The sequence below is a fragment of the Sturnira hondurensis genome, unplaced genomic scaffold, assembly GCF_014824575.4.
Source record: "Sturnira hondurensis isolate 20B ecotype Veracruz unplaced genomic scaffold, ASM1482457v3 Scaffold0005329, whole genome shotgun sequence".
Classification (NCBI taxonomy): domain Eukaryota; kingdom Metazoa; phylum Chordata; class Mammalia; order Chiroptera; family Phyllostomidae; genus Sturnira; species Sturnira hondurensis.
The window spans coordinates 9,971,637-9,987,180 of NW_028077960.1; the positions used below are offsets into that span (position 1 = coordinate 9,971,637).

General features: G+C 34.5%; 1 protein-coding gene across 1 annotated transcript in view; it reads left to right on the forward strand.

The window, feature by feature from the left end:
• Positions 1 to 15,544, forward strand: part of MDGA2 (MAM domain containing glycosylphosphatidylinositol anchor 2) — an 847,781-nt gene that overhangs the window by 759,571 nt on the left and 72,666 nt on the right. The gene's annotated exons all lie outside the window — the stretch shown is intronic.

Below are 15,544 nucleotides of genomic sequence, written 5' to 3' on the forward strand. Positions count from 1 at the left end.
TTCTAATTGCTCTGAAAGAAACATTTGAAGTGGTCTCACACTTACCTAGAGTGCATAATTATTTGTCATATTTGGTAAGAAACTAGAAAACTTACATTTTTTACTCTAAGTGGTTCAAAGTATATACAGGATGCAGCAATAGGTCATGTGGAAACTTTCTCTTTAAAGTTAATTTAATATGCATTGAGGATAAAGGTGTTTTAGTAAAATGAGAACACATAATCAAGTATGATTTCCTCAAGTAGCTGAAGATTGTAGGTTATGTGAAAGTACTGTATTTTTTAAATGTACCATTGTTAAACTCAATTATCCTTTGTTCGCATAAATGACATTTTAAAACTTAAATGTAGATCTTTACATTGTTTTCTCTTACCTGGTGTATTATCTGGGGTGACTGTTTCAGCATAACAAAACATTTCTGAAGACTTTTTTTTTAAGTTTGAAGATTTATCTGTTAACTTGCCTCCCAACTTTGTATTACCCACAGCTTTGTAATGTATGCTTTCCAATACCTTAACTAAACCACAGAATAGCATTTTAAGTTTAGACAGTAGAAAAAAGTTTTGTGTGGAGAAATACTAATCAACCATCAGCAATGCCCTTCAGTGTACAGTCATGAATACAATGTTTTTCTATCTGGTTCACAGTTATAATAAAAGACTGTATGAGATACTTCATTCAAATTAAGAAACAGTTTGTATAGAATATTTTTATCCAACATGTCTAATCTAAATTTTTTTCCTGTTGAGCACATCTGGGGATTGATAATCACTGCTTCCTGGTCTCAGTTCCCAGGTCGCTAGTAGAGCAGACAGCAGTGGGTCGTGTGGAAACTTTCTCTTTATAAGCCCTCATTTACTTCAGCCCCTAATTAAATCTAAGTAAATTCCATCAGACTGTCAGCGGATTTCTCAAAAGAGACCTTACAGTCAAATACAGAACAGGCTGACAGGGTCCAGAGGGGAGAGGGGAGAGAATCATAGGGGAAAAGGGGATGGACTCACATGAACAAGTATAAAGGCCACATGGACAATAACTAAGGGTGGGGGGTGGAAAGGGGAGGGAGGAAATGGGGCGGGGGGCAGGGCTGGGAATATAAGACAGAAAGCTGTACTTGAACAAGAATTAAATAAAAAAATTATTTAAAAAAAAAGAGAGAGACCTTACAGGCAAGAAGGGGCTGGAAAGAAGTATTCCAAGTCATGAAATCCAAAGACCTGAAATCCAAAGATGGGGGGAGGGCAAGAATAGTATGGGAAATATAGAATCTAAAGAACTTGAGACACATGGACATAAACTAAAGGGGGGGGAATGGTGGGGGAGGGGTGTGCACGGTGGAGGGGAATGAAGAGGGGAATAGGACAATTGTAATGGCATAATCAATAAAATAAAAATAAGTAAATTCCAAATCTATATCAAAATGATTTTAATTTTATGATAATTTGCTTTGATAGAGAAGGTGACAGAGCCATAATTTCATCTTTAGTTTCTCACTTTCTTTCTCGTCTCTTCCTTGGACTATCTGGGTAACTGCCCATGGCTTCCTGTGCGCTTTAGGACTGCCAGTTTGTACGTCTTCACTGTTTACTCGACTCTGTTCGCCAGTCCCTTCCCTCACTCTACCATTCCTCAAAACCTTTGTTCCCAACGTCTCCTTTAGGTTCGCAAGTCACCTTCTCTGTAATTCGTATTTAACAGAAAATAGTTACCATTGGAGTCCCTCTCAAACAGACAGATATCGGCAGAACTAGACTCCCTCCAAGGAGGACTCAAGCTAATTAAAGCTGCTCCTGCTCGTCTATACCTTGTACTCGTTATTAATAAACTACCTCTGTAAAATATGTTGCCAGTACTGCTATGCTATTTCTCCATGATTGTTTCTCCCATTGATTTTCCTTCCGAAACATGAGCATGTCCTCTAAATTCAGGTATTTATATGCCTGATCATAAAACTAGTATGCAAAGACACACATTTTGTGTCACTGTGTTGTTCCTTGTGAACAAATTAGGTAATTTACCCTTACTCTATTATCTTAGAATAATTTATATATGTGTGTATATGCATATATAAATTTCCCCTCAGTATGGTTTGCTAAAATTGTGAATTCTAGACACATCCAGCTTTCAATTCCAACCAATCGAGCCTTAGTATTTGTCAGCTATATAATCTTGAGCAGATTTCTAAACATGCATAAACCCAGGTTCCTACCTGGTAAATTAAAGATAATGGTACCTTTCAAGCAATGGGAGTATAGAGAGGATGACATTCTCTACTTTTCTCACAAGCCAGGTTCCCTTATGCATGGCACTCCTTGCACAAGCATCTGTGGCAAGTCTTCCTCTCACCTGCCAGTGTTGTGTAAGGATCAAAGAAAAGAGTACATTTTTACTTATTTCTAAAAGATTTTTTTATTTATCTATCTTTAGAGAGGAAGGGAAGGAGAGAAGGAGAGAAATATCAATGTATGGTTGCTTCTCTGAATCCCCTGCTGGGAAGTGGCCTGCAACCCAGGCATGTGCCCTGACTGGGAATCGAACCGCGATCATGTGGTTCGCAGGCCCGTGCTCAATCCACTGAGCTACACCAGCCAGAGCTAAAAAGAGTACATTTTTAAGAACTTAACATGTATATGATTTTCATTAGTTTTATTTAGTATACTATATACTCTAGGCCTAAGTATTATTCCAAGCCATGATTTCTAACACATAATTTCTAGATATTTTTTCACCATGCCTTGTTTTTATTTTAAAACAATTGTCCTTTATAATACCCAGTTTACTGTTTCACATTTTCTCTTCCACTTCCAGTCTTAGTTTAGTCTTCTTGATTGGATCAGTAAGTTGCTGCTAATGTTCTTCTGCCAAGTTTGTGAGATCCATGTATCCTCCAGAGGAAAGCAGATTTCTGCTGTTATGAACCATGGTCCAGAAAACATTCCTTTTTCTTACCCAGTTTGTGAAGCTAACTCTTTACTTGACATAGCATTCTTCTCAGCTTCTTTGTTCTTGTGATTTACTTTTATATTCAGAAATAAATATTATATGTTTCTAGAATGCTTTTTTATAATGCCCTATTTTAATTTGTAATGTTATTCAACTACCACATTTTGCCATGGAAGAGAAACTTTGATATACCTTTCAGGGATGTTTCAATAAAGTGTAAAGACAGTGTGCGCTCTGCAATATGGACAGGAAGGTCATGTGTGTAGTACAGTGTAAGAACAGAAAGAGCACTCCACACACTTCTCTGTTCCCCACTACCATAGTCTTTGCACTGATCCCTTATATGAAACATCTTTATATGCAAAATAACCTCAACGTATACCTTTTTTTAAGGTCCTCTTATCTACCAGTTTGTGATGATAGGACAAAAACATTCTAGACAATTAAATTGCTGTAGTTCCTTAAGAATATTCCCTGTTTAATGATTGGAAATAAAGGTATTGATATAAAATAAGGTTATTTTGCTAAATTATCTTCAAAATTTAGATTCCTTTTTTCTCAGGTATGTACGTTTAGATATCAACAGTGTTTTAAGACACAATCAGATACCAGCATTTTATTTTAGTTTTTTAAAGACTTTATTTATTTATCTTTAGAGGGGAAGGGAAGGAGAGAAATATCAATGTATGGTTGCCTCTCGTGAGTCCCCTGCTGGGAACTGACCTGCAACCCAGGCATGTGCCCTGACTGGGAATCGAACCGCAATTGTGTGGTTTGCAGGCCCGAGCTCAATCCACTGAGCTATACCAGCCAGGGCCAGATACCAGCATTTTAAAAAATCACTTTTGAATTCTGAACCGATGTTCATTGTAATGAAGATTTTATATTACATGCACATGGCCTTTTTAATCTCAGAGCTATCTCAGAATCAAGAATCAATGAGCTCTTGAATAGAAGTAATGTAAGCTGGATGATTAAATAAACAATGTTTGGAATGTAAACTAAGCAGCGTAAGTTTAAAAAATGGATATTTCCAGCCCTGGCCTATTGGCTCAGGTAATTGGAGCATAGTCTTGTATATCAGAATGTTGTGGATTTGATCTTCAGTCAGGGCACACACGTAGGTTCTGGGTTCGATTCAGTCAGGCAAGTATAAAAGGCAACCAGTCAATGTTTCTCTCTTCTATTGATGTTTCTCATTTTCTTTTCTCACTCCCTTCCTCTCTCTCTAGACTCAATAAGCATGTCCTCAGGTTAGAATTCTAAAAAATAGATGTTTTCCCTAATAATTAGCATTTTTATCTTTAATTATCAGGAGACCCCATTTTCTTCAAGGGATTGTTAGTAATTTTGTGTTACATATTTTATGATTTTAAATATTTATTTTATCCTATATTTTTATTTTGAGCCTATATGTCTAAATAATTTTTCTATTCAGAAAAGATGTACGTTATCTAGTGCAAAGTACCCTTCCTTTTAATATCAAATATCACTTTAATTATGCAGTAAATTTCTATATTAGATGATGTCTGAAAAACAAATTTGATTCTTTAAGACTAACAGTAAATTGAGTTCTGAACAGGCCTACTTTGTTTTCAATCTAGAAACTGTAAAATACTTTATTACCTATTCTTAATTTAAGTAAGATTATAAAATTACTGCTATGTTATTAAACCCACAGCTGGATGGGGTTGGAAAACTGAGCCTGGCATTTCTCCAGTTTTCTGGTAAAATTGGCTGACCCTTGGTTAAACTTTATGGTCTATATTTAAATAAGTTGAAGAAAATTATCTGAAAAATCACACAGTTTTGTTAAAAGTTACTGCAGTGTATCTAGAAAAAATTGGAATTCTGAAATCACTGCTTTAAGAAACTTAAAAGAGAATAAATATATCATGTAAAGTTAATAATTTAATGCATGGAAATTTTTTTCTTGAGGTTATAATGTCTTAAAGTTACACATTTTAGGCTCAGCTAAGCAATTGTTTAATCTCCTTAGACAGCTACTAGTCTCTCAATTATTTGCTTCATTTGTTGCTTAACAGGAAAGAGAAAAAGCTTATTTGAATATTTGCTTTCCTTTGTATCTAATGAATTAAGAAACCAGAAAAAGTGTTTCTAAGTTATCTGAATATACAGAACAATGGAAACATAATGTGACTGCGTTTGAAATGAATACAACTGTAGTTTCTTTGTTTAAATTTAATTTTACTATTTCCCATTGCCTTTTGTCCTCCCTACAGCCCCCACCCCTGCAGTGACCACACTGCTGTCCCCATCCCTGTCTGTGAGTCCTTTCCCCTGGTTGCTCTGTCCCTCCACCCCTAACCCTCCCAGGAGCTGTCAGCCTGCTCTCCGTGTATGTGTCTGTCTCCATTTTGCTTCTTAGATCAGTTTCTAATAATAAAGTATTTTAGAGTTTATACAGTTTTCTTTTTATACTCTGCCATAGCAACACAGAATAAATATGACTTTTTGACTGTCATCTTTGGAAAGTAGGATATTTCATTGAATAAAATGTGTTAATTGCCCCTATTTCTGTACTGTTAGGTCTTGATATATTAAAATGCTTAAAATGATAATATGCATTCACTCACCCAATAAGTCAATAAAATTTGGAGTAAATTAATCATATTACCAGGATTTAAGAGTAGTAATTGTCCTCAGTGTTCTGTTGAAATGGGAACATGTACAAAATGTATAGAAACAGGAATGGGAGCAGTTAATCCTGCAATGTAGTGCGGTTCAATGATATGGTCACCAAGGTGGAGACTGGTGGGCTAGCTTTTAGAGATTTATATTTAAATTTTCTTCATAAACAGTTATTGCTAATTACTACTCAAAATATAACTAATCCCAAACATACTGTTTGTTATAATTGATTATTGGATGAATTTATTATATTTTTAATTGTTTTCCATGTATGTGACTATAATGACTAAACTAGTCTCTTTTACTTAAAACATTTTTGTATTTTATTAAATAATTCATAACCTTTTATTTATTAAATCCCTAATATTACACTATACCTTAGTAATTATAATTTATAAATGTATTGTATACATAACTTACCACATACTTGATAATTGTGGTTATTAATATTGTTAAGTCCCTCATTTAATGCGATGATAGGAGAAGGAAAAATAACAGCTGAAGAGAAGACAATGTAATTAGTTGGCCATGGGGAAGGGCTTTTTATGCTTTAGCAACTGACTTGAAGTACTAGTTTCCATGCAGTCTACAGATGCTGAGGAAAAATGATAGGATAAAATAGAAGTGAAATTAGAATAATGTACATGATTGAGTTAAGCCAATTGCACTAATTTTTTTAAGACAGATGTTTGGAAGAACCACTTGACATAGGGCATTTAATGCTAGTCTTTAGAAATCTGTGGACAATGAATAGATCATCTGGATTCATTTTATAGTCTCAAATCATAAACAAATTTACATCTGTAGTCTATTCATATCATGTAGAGTATATTCTATGCTATTACAACAAAGGCAGACAACAATTGGGCATATTTGTAGTAGGATTTAGAGTAGAGTAGTGAAAAGGGAGGGGAAAAATTGAATGAAGATAATGTTGAAATAGGTCAAATTTGAATATTTATTTAATTTGACTTGCTTTGCCTAGCATGATATTCTCAATTTGTTTTGTAATGACAATGAGAAGAAAATATCTATGAATAAAATTAACAAAGGATATGAAGACCTATACACTGAAAAATAAAACACATCATTAAAAGAAATTAAGACATAAAGAAATGGAAAGATGTTTCATCTTCATAGATTGGAAGAATGAACATATTTAAAATGACTATACCCAAAACCATATAAATATTTAATGCATTCACCATCAAAATCTCAATGGCAATTTTTAAATGAATTAAATGAAAAAAGTATTAGATTTGTATGACACTACAAAAGACCCCAAATAACCAAAGCAATCAAGAGAAAAAAAAGAACAAGCTGGAGATATCACACTACCTGACTTTAAATTATACTATAAAGTGACAATGATCAAAACAGCATGGTATCAACAGAAAAATAGACAACTAGACTAGTGGAACAGAATTGAGAGCCCATATATGTACATGAATAAATAATTGTTGCAAAGGAGACAAAAACACACAATGGGGAAAAGAGAGCCTCCTCAATAAATGGTGCTGGGAAAATTGGAAAGCCCATGAAAAAGAATGAAACTAGACTGCTATTTGTCATCATATAAAACGTCAACTCAACATGGCCAAAGACCTAAGTAAAAGAACTGTAATTAATTTCACAGGAGAAAACATAGGTACTAAACTTATGGACCTTGGTCTTGTAGATTAATTTATAAATTTAACTTCGAAGATAAAGGAAGTAAAAGCCAAAACAAATGATTGGGACTATATCAAACTAAAACACAAACAAACAAACAAAAAACCTGGACAGCGAAAGAAACAAAAAGGCAGCCAACTCACTGAGACAAGATATTTGCAAACAACACCTCCAACAATGGGTTAATATCCAAAATATATAAAAAACTCACACAACTCAACAACAAAAGAACAAAGGATCCAATTAAAAAATAGGCAGAGGACCTAAACAGACACTTTCCCCGAATAGACATACTAATGGTCAAAAGATATCCGAAAAGATGCTCACCTTCACTACCTATTAGCGAAATGTAAATCAAAACTACAATGAGATACAATCTCACCCTGTTAGAATAGTTGTTCTCAACAAGACAAATGATAAGTGTCAGAGAGATTGTGGAGGAAAAGGAACTCTTTTTCATTGCTGATGGGAATGTAAACTGGTACAGCCACTATGGGAAACACTGTGGAGGCTCCTCAAAAAATTAAGAACAGAGTTACCATATGACCCACCAACCCCTCTTTTGGGTATCTATCAAAAAAATTTAAAAACATTTATTCACAAAGAAGTGTGGTCCCCTACATTCATTGCAGCATTATTCACAGTGGCCAGACATGGAAACAACCAAATTGTTTTTGGATAGAGGACTGGATAAGGAAGTGGTACATATATACTATGGAAGGTTACTCAGCCATAAGAAAAATGGAATACTACCATTTGAGACAAATATGTTTTATTTTAAATGAATGCTTAAATATATACTGGCAGGTGTGGCTCAGTCAGTTGGAGTGTCAACCTGTAAACTGAAGGATCATGAGGTCACTCTGTCTGGGTTCAAACTGTTCTATCGTGGGTCAGGGCACCTGTCTACGTTGTGGGTTCAGGCTGGTAGGGGCACCTGCAAGAGGCAACTGATTGATGTTTCTCTCCCTCTCTTTCTCCTTCCCTCCACGATTTCTAAAAATTAATAAGGATGTCCCTGGGTGAAGATTAAAAAATAATATAGTGTAAAGAACCCCATGGGGCTCAACAAATGTGTTTTGAGTGACTACCTGAGTCAATAAGTAAATGATTAAATAAACACATCTGTACACATGTGATCCTTATGCAGGAACCACAAACTATGGCACCTGTTCCCATAAATAACTAAAGCCTTAATGTCCTTTGATTTTTCTTTTGTAATTACATGTTATATACTGTTATACAAGTATATACATGGTTTAAGAAATGAAGAGAACAGAAAGAGTTTATGATCTCAAAGAGCTCTATTCTGACCTGGAGAGCAGACAGAAAAAATAAACAGGATAATTTCAGAAAGTGATTAATGCAACACATAAAGCACAGATAAAGGGAAACTGTTATCATTAAAATTCATTCATTCATTATCCGGAGCATCTCATGAAAAGGTGAAAAGGTAGCAAAAGACTTATTCTTACTTTGTCCACATGTTCATCATTTTGAGACAGTTTTCAAAACACTGTTATAACAAGTGGACTTACAGATTAATCTGGAGGGAAAGAAGCAATCTAATTTTGAATAATCAAGTACATTTAGTAAAATGAAACAATGATAAATTCTCCTACATTCATTTAATATTTAATTCATTCTTGAAAACTAATGAGGTGAGGTAAATGATGTGAAAATTCAGTGACTACATTCATAACTCTTAACTATGTTCAGGAATACAAAAATGTGAGTTGGAATACAGGTGAATATATACATATATATATATATATATATATATATATATATATATAGAGAGAGAGAGAGAGAGAGAGAGAGGACATATTATGACTGATCTAAATGTAAAAACCTGTTGACAATTTGCAAACATGTCACTTACATAAGAACAGATTGCCAACTAAGAAGAATTTGTGAGGTTCTAAGGATCATTGTGAACAGACCAAGTGCTGTTTTTCTACATCAAACTGAGAAACTTTTGCACAGCAAAGGAAACCATCAACAAAGTAAAAAGGGAACCCACTGAATGGGCAAACATTTACCAATGATACATCTGATAAGGGGTTAATTTCCAAAATATATAAAAAAAAACTTACACTACTCAACACCAGGAAGAAAACCCAATTAAAAATGGGTAAAAGACCTGAGTAGACATTTCTCTAAAGAGGACATACAGTTGGCTAACAAACACACACAAAAAAATGTTCAACATTAATCATCAGAGACACATATATTAAAAACACAATGATATATCACCTCTCACCTGTCAGAATGGTTATCATCAATAAAGCAAGAGACAGTAATTGTTGCCGAGGCTGTGGAGAAAAGGGAATGCTCCTTCACTGTTGGTGGGAATGCAAATTAATGCAGCCTCTGTGGAAAGCAGTAGAGAAAAAATCAAAATGGAACTGACTTATGACAAGTGTTCCACTTCTGAGAATGTATTAAAAGAAACCCAAAACACTAATTTAAAAGAATATATGCACCCCTATGTTCAGTGGGGCATTGTTTACAATTGCCAAAATTTGGAAACAGCCCAAGTACCCATCAGTAAATGAGTGGATAAAAAGCTATGGTATATTTATGCAATGAAACAGTACTCAAGCATAAAAAAAGAAGGAAATCTTACCCTTTGCAACAGCATAGGTAGACCTGGACAGCTTTATGCTAAGTATAAAAAGCCAGTACAAGACAGACAATTACCATATGATTTTACTTATACATGATAAACTAACAAAGTAGAAACAAACTCATAGATATAGAACACACTGACAGCTGTCATAGGGTAGGGGGGTTGTAGGGCTGGGTAAAAAAGGTGGAGGGAAGGGGGGAAGAGAGAGAGAAAGAGGAAAAAGAAAGAAAGAAAGGAGGAAGGGAGGGAGGGGGGAGGGAGGGAGGGAAGGGAAGGGAAGGAAAAAAAGAACCCCCATAGACCCATACAACAATATTTGATTACCAGAGGGAAAGGAGGATATGGGGAGGGAGAAGAAAGTATAGGGGAATAAATGGTGATGGAAGGAGATTTGAATTGGGATGGTGACTACACAATACAACATATACATGATGTATTGTAGAATCGTACACCTGAAAATTACATAATATCATTAACCATGTCACCTCAATAAATTCAGTGAAAAAGAATATACTATTCATTATTTATGGACCAAACTCTTCAAATGCTTATGAGAACACTGAAGCATGTCCTATTGTATATTAGAAACATCAAAAACAATTTGGTGAAATTAAATGGCTCAGGTATGAATTTTCTCAAATATGATTAGTGTGTTTGAACACTCCTGAACACTTTTATTTTGGGTTGTATGTCTGTAAAGTGTATTAGGCTCAGAAAAGTACATGCCTCACAGACACCCCTGTTGGCTATATATTCTTTTATAGATTAAGCCCAATTTTTAAAATTATACTTTTATTATCAATGCCAGTGTCAAAAATAATGTGATTTTAATAATATTAAAGTACTGTTTTTATAGACTTCAGATATTTCAAAGATATTTTATAATGTTTATACATTTTTCTTTTTTCAACAAAAATATATTTTGTAAACACGCTCGTAAAGTGATTCTAATCGACCCTAACATTGTTTAAAATTTTCTTCTTTTTCAGATAATAAAAATTTATTTTATAATGGGGCCTAGAGTTGATAGTTCTAATTATCAACTAGATGTAGGAAAAAATGCAGCAATCAAGCAGTTGCTATGTACAAAGGTATTTAATATCATTTCAACTTCAAAAAACTATTGCTTGGAATCCACACTGTCATAATAAATGATCAAGTAATGCTTAGTTAATGAGCAAAACTACAACTCAAGATTAAGTATGAACTTTGTGGTGAAGTCAGGAACATTCCAATGTGCCATATGGTACAAAGAATAAAACAAGAATATTTATTAGACAACAATAAGTGTAATTAGGTTTTATTGGGAACTGAAATAATTACATTTGGATCTTTTACCCAGTGACTCTATAAGGAAGGGGAAGAAGGGAAATACTTCCTTGGATTAGAAACAAAATGACATTATCCTAGGTCAAATGTAGAAGTGGAAAAATTGGTCAAGATTTGAAAATAAAACTTTTGAAGCATCAAACAAAAAATGATGGAATTAGGGTGGTAAAAAAGTCAGGGCATATATATACCCAGCTGTTTTCTCTGTAACAGCTACATTAAGCTAACTCTGCCCTAACACTAAAATTAGAAGAGTGCATTTTGTGAGATAAAAACATAATTGATTAAAAAGAAACTTTAGGTTGTACAACCAAAAAGAGAAACTGATTAATCTGTACATTTAACTAGGTCTGTGGACTCCCCATGTTCTAGAGATTGTAGCCAAAGAAGTATTGCCATACAGAGTAGTGTAAATCTTGAGGAAATACACATTTTCTCCCCTACAAAATGCTAGATATCACTGCCTTGTACATAAAGCAGATTCTTACCCTTTATTAGTTGGCAACATAAAGATTTTAGATATGGCTTACTGCCGTATCTAAAGCAGGAAGCATCGACAAATAGTAGGAAAAACTCTTGTAGCTCTTGTGTTATATACGTTTTACAAGGGGGGGAAACACCCCCCAAAACGGAATTTATTTATAAAACATTGTGTATTTATTCATACATGTTCAAACTTCATACACCTTCAAAGTCCCCATTTCATGCAATAGACCCATTGAGACATATTTTCCACTGCTCAACACAGTTGTTGGACTCATCAGTTTTGATGCCATTTTGTGCTTCTGCCATTTTTTGTTTCGTCTCTTTCACAGCAGCAAACTGTTTCCTTTTGAGGATGTTTTCATCCAAGGAAACAAACAAAAAAACAAACAAAAAAAATCACTTGGGGTGAGATTGGATGAACAGGGAGGGTAGGGCATGGGGGTCATGCCATTTTTGGTCAAAAACTGCTGAACACTCAGTGCAGTGTGGTCCGGTGTGTTCCTAAATAGGCAAATGCGCAAATGCGCTGAATGAGTCTTCAAAACAAATTCACTGAAGCTGAAGGCTGCCTCTCAGAAGGCGAGCTGGCACACTGATGCCGATGGGCTCCTAGAACACTCACCTAGTGGGGGAAGCCTGTACTACCAGGGGTTTGTTCTCCAGAAGATGGTTCCAGTATTTTTGGGTCCCCCCTCATACATCATTACAGTGCTGTGCTTATTTTAGTGCAGTTGCTTTACCATAGCAAAAAAAAGTCAGTATTTGGAAGAAGGAGATTTTTTTTAGATTACTGTAGTTTCAGGTATAAGATGACTTTTATATATTCAAACATATGTTGGAAAAGTGTAGAACCTTATTTAGGAAAAGATAATACACGCTGTATATAATTCTTTCATGCAGTGAGGGGGCAAAGGAATGTATGTGGAAATAGAATGCGGTGTTCCTCAAGTAAAGTTGTATCTCTAAAAAAGAGATATGAGCACAATATGATAAAATGCTGCATTCATTTTATTGATAAATCTATAATAATTGGCTATACATTCTCATTATGTTTCTGCAATTTAACATTTTTCATAGCTTTAAGACATTTTAAATTAAAATATTTCCAGTTAATATGTCTTATTTTGTGCTTACTCAATCTAATTATAGATTTTATGTACTATTGCTAATATTCAGCTGGCTAATAATAGAAAGGCAAAGCTAATAGTGGATTATGGTATAGTGTTAATAATACATCTCATATATAGAATGACATATTCCACAATGTTCAAATACTCATCCGCTTCAAAGATATGGTGGTTTTTAAAGACCATCCTGATGTTACTGCTGAGGGAAAAGCTTCCTTGAAATTTCTTGATGTGCCCAAATACAAACGGTTAATGGATATAAAAATAAAAACAAAAATCAGCCACCAGACCAAGGTATTCAATCCTTAACTACTAAGGAACCTTTTGCTTTTAAAAGGTTTTGCTTTTAAACATTTATACAGTTATATGCCTTTTCTGTCCTATATCTTTGTTCAATGAATGTTGTTAGGTAATACCCTTGGATTTATATGATAAAATTCTAGTAATATGTAAGCCACATTATAGCCAAAAAAACTCTTTTTAAATAAAGAAAGAAAAAATTAACACATACAACAACAAGTCCCATTTGAAATACAAGAAGAACCATGACAAGTGCCCACAAGAATGGAGGCTCCTGTGAGGTCTCACAGTTTTTTCCTTAGGTCCATCGATCTCCCTCCTGCCTTCACAGTGTCTCCAGGGCTGGGTTTGGAGAGGGGTATAAATCCTGTTCGATTTCTTTTTTATTGAGAACTGTACTGTTGACTATTAAATGCTGCTACCTTTGCTTAGTGTGAGCTAAAATTTATATTGTGTTTCAGTATTGTTGTTGATGTTATCCAATCAAAATCACTGACATCTTTGTGTTACTTGGTTGACATTGATGTAATGTTTCGTTTTTCTGCCAAACTATACTCCCCATCCAGTCTTGCGATCTTGTCCTGGAGTATTTGCTTTTAATCTCTTTCTTTCCCCACCTCCTTTATTTTTATTCAGTGGAGCCACTATACAATATATGCTCACCATTACTTACATTATCTGTCAATTACCAAAAGAAAGTCCCCAAGGAATGTTCTCAAAATTTTAGTGTTATGTCCCTGGACTTACCCACTTAACAGATCTGTACTTGGATGCCTGAGTTACGTCTCATACATAGCATGTCTAAATCCCAGTCTATTCTCTATGACTTAGCCTTCCTCAAATGTCCCCATTATGCTGAATATTTCCATCCTTTAGTTCACTGCTTAAGCCAGAGGGAAACTGGGATAAGTTTTTGACACTCATTTCTGTTTCTTGTCTTATATCCAGTTCATAATCAATTTCTGCCAATTTTATCTCTTGAATCTACTCTAAGTTTTCATCTATATCCATCTGTACCTCTGTCACCAAGTCCAGTTTCTTGCCGGAGAAATTATCAGAGCCTCCTTTTGAATCAACTTTTGCTTCTTCCAAATTATATTTCAGAATATAGCCAAGTAGTATTCCACTGTGTAAAGGTACCATAGCCTTTTTATTCACCGCTCTGTTCTTGCGCACTTCTTCCCCATCTTGACTATTGTAAACAACACTGATGAACACAGGGGTGCTCCTGTTCTTTTGAATTAGCATCCTGGGTTTCTTCAAATGTATACCCAGAAATAAAATCACTCAATCATAAAGCATTTCAGTTTTTAAGTTTCTGAGGAGCCTCCATACTGCTTTCCGCAGTGACTGCAACCAGTCTGCTTTCCCACTAGCAGTGCATGAGGACTCCCTTTCTCCACATCCTTACCAACAATTGCTGTTTGTTAATTTATTGATGATAGTCCTTCTGACATTTATTGTGGTTTTAATGTGCATTTCTGTGATTATTAGTGAGCAAGTTTGTGTATGTCTATTGGCCATCTGTATGTCCTTTTTGAAAAAAGTATCTATTCAGGTCCTCTGTCCATTTTTTGATAAGATTGTCTGATTTTTCAATGTTGAGTTGTATGAATCCTTCATACATTTTGGATATTAATGCTTTATCACATGTATCATTGATTAATATGTTTTTCTATTCAGGGGTTATTTATTCACTCTGTTGATGATTTCTTTTGCTATGCAAAAATTTTTAGTTTGACGTAGTCACATTTGTTTATCTTTTCTTTTGTCTTCCTTGTTAAAGGAATATATTATGATTTTCCGTTAAAGTTCACAAATATATATTAATCTGAGGTTTATCCCTATGAGTGTATAATAGATTGCCCTATCTATTTAAGTAGTATTAAGCTAAAGCACCCTAACAAAACTTAGAAAATATTCTTGTGGACATTATAGAGTTCAACTTAGTTAAACTGAATAATTCAACAAAGTACATAGTGAGTGTTAAATGATGTTAGCTATTATTATAAATAATATTACAAAAGAATAATCACTCAGATAGTGTGATCAGGAGAATAAGATCAAATTACAGGCATACCTCAGCGATATTATAGGTTCCATTACAAACCACCTCAATAAAGTGAGTTAAAGGTCTCTTGGAGGTGTGGGTTTGGTTCTAGACCACTGTAATAAAGTAAGAAGTACAACAAGGTTAGTTTTAATCTTTTTGCTGTTGAATGGTCTTACCTACCACTTGTAAAACAATAAATAAATAAATACAGTACCTGGGAAGCACAATAAAGTAGAACACAATACAACAAGGTTTTCCTGTACTTCGGAGGCAAATGCAGGGTGAATGGAATCACAACCCACTAGGAGTAAGGAGTTAACAGGCTGTTAGAGAAAGTTATTGATGAGACGT